The sequence below is a fragment of the Miniopterus schreibersii genome (assembly GCF_964146895.1).
Source record: "Miniopterus schreibersii genome assembly, chromosome: 16".
Lineage (NCBI taxonomy): Eukaryota > Metazoa > Chordata > Mammalia > Chiroptera > Miniopteridae > Miniopterus > Miniopterus schreibersii.
In genome coordinates this window covers 35958724-35961369 of record NC_138116.1, presented here as the reverse complement: position 1 = coordinate 35961369, position 2646 = coordinate 35958724, and positions in this window count along the sequence as shown.

Genomic DNA, 2646 nt, shown 5'->3' with positions numbered 1-2646 from the left:
GAGCGTCAACCTAGGATCCAGGTGATCGGGGTTCGATTCCCGGTCAGGGCACATGCCCGGGTTGTGGGCTTGATCAATGACTCTCTCATCATTGATGTTTCTCTCTCTCTCTCCCTCTCCTTTCCTCTCTCTGAAATCAATAAAGATATATTTTTAAAATAAATAAAAAATAAAAAATAAATAAAAATAGTCTAACATTCTCAATTTCTCAACAGTTTTCATGGTTTTTTATTTAGTTTTTTAAGTCTTAGAGTGACCTCCTAGAAATATTTCTTATGGAGATATATCAGTGATACGACATTCAGCAAATTCATGTTTCACTTTTTTCTTCTAAAAATCATTGAACCTATTAAATAGTATGTGCTATCGACTGAATGCTTGTTTTCCAAAAATTATGTTGAAAATCCCCAATGTAATGGTATTTGGACGTGGGGCTTTTAGGAGGTGCTTAGGTCATAAGGGTAGAGCCCTCATGAATAGATTAGTGTCCTTATAAAAGAGACCCCAGAGGGCTCCCTTGCCCCTTCTGCTATGTGAGGACACAGTGAGAAGATGGCCATCTATTGAACCAGAAAGCAAACTCTCACCAGGCCCCAAATCTGCCAGTACCTTTATCTTGGACTTCCCAGCCTCCAGAGCTGCGAGAAATAAACTTGTTTATAAGCCAGTCTATGGTGTTGCTATTGCAGCCCAAACTCGACAGTATATAAATAATCCCATTCTTATTAAACAATTTCTAACTTTCTGTATGATGAAAGGTCTGGAATCCTGTTCACCAACCGCCAACACTAGTTTCTTAGTGATGGGACTTGGGGAGATTGTTTTCTTTCTATAGTGCTTGGAGATCTATAACAAACATACAATATATCCCTTTTATTATTTTTTTAATATGTTTTTATTGATTTCAGAGAGACGAAGGGAGAGGGAGACAGAAACATAAGTGATGAGTCATTGGTCGGCTGCCGCCCACACGGCCCCTACTCCCGCAACCCGGGCAGTGCCCTGACCGGGAATCAAACTGCGATCTCCCGGATCATTGGTTGATGCTCAACTGCTGAGCCACGCCAGCCAGGCCATATATCATTTTTATAGTCATTTCTTGCCCTGGCCAGCATTGCTCGATGGTTAGGGCATTGCCCTGCATACCAGAGGGTCTTGGGTTTGATTCACAGTCAAGGGCCCATACCCAGGTTGCAAGTCCAATCCCCATCCCCTGGTTGCGGTAGGTATAAGAGGCAACCAATCAATTTATCTGTCACATCAGTGTTTCTATCTCCCTTCTCCCCCTTCCCTTCCACTATCTCTAAAAATCAATGGAAAAAAATACCCTCACTCCTAGGGTGAGGATTTTTTTTAAAAAGTCGTTTCTTTCAAAACAATATAAAAATCTGAATATAGCAAAATATTATCTATTATTTATAATCTTGGTGATAAATGAATAGATCTTGGCCATATCATTTTTTATTCTTTGAAGTATTTTTAAGTTAATAAAAATAAATTAGCCCTAGCCTGTGTGGCTCAGTTGTTTGCCGATTCACCAAAAGGTTGCAGGTTTGATTTCCAGTCAGGACACATACCTAGGTTGTGGGTTCATTCCCAGTAGGGGCACTTATGAAAGGCAACCAGTCTATGTTTCTATCTCCCATCCTCTCTAAAATCAATAAACATTATCCTCAAAACCAGGAGAAAAAATCCTAACACGTCACCTTTAATTATAATTACATCTTGAAAGTCACTCAATAAAGGAAAACCAGAAGAAAAAAAAAACCAACAAAAAACATCCTGGGGTGAGGATTGAAAATATATAAATTTAAAATACCTAAAGTAAACCAGAAATAAGCTGCAGAGCATATAGAAAGCTGTTATCTATGTTAAGATGCTAATAAAAGAAATTATGCAATAGCCAACTGAAAACAGCAGTTTAGCCCCCAAATCTTTGACCTTCAGCTTTAAAACATATTATTCATAATCTTGTTGTTGGTTTGAGGACAAAACAGAAAGTAGTTAGAAGTGACCTGAGAAACATGTAGAAAAAATACCAAAAGAAAACCTGCCTCCTGGTGGTAGAGTTAAAGGTGGTAACTTCTCTGCTCCTGTACCACATCTTCCTATACTTTTCCAAATTATACATTATAATCACTAAAATAGGTTAAAAAGCCATTATGTTCAATATTGCTTTATTTTTTATTTTAAATTCTCACCCAAGGATATTTTTCTATTGCTTTTCAGAGAGAGTGGGAGAGAAACATTGATGTGAGAGACACACAGCACTGGTTGCCTCCCACACACACCCGATGGGGCCCGGGATCCAGCGTGCAACAGGGGTAGGTGCCCTTAGCCGGAATCCAACCCGTGACCCTTCAGTCTGCAGGCCGACGCTCTAGCCACTGTGCCAAACCGGCCCGGGCTGTTCAATGTTGCTTTAATGCGAGACAAGGGTTCTATCTGTTTGACCAGACACGGAGCAATGCCTGGCACATAGTATGTGCTTGTTCAATGGGCGAATGTACCATCTGCTCTCATTTTCCTGCCTCCCCCAACACTCGCCCTTTGCAAGGGAACAGCTGAAACATGCTAAATGGCACAGCAGCCCAGGCAGGAAGCAGGGGCCTGGGTACTTGCCTAGCAATTAAGCACTCAATGGTA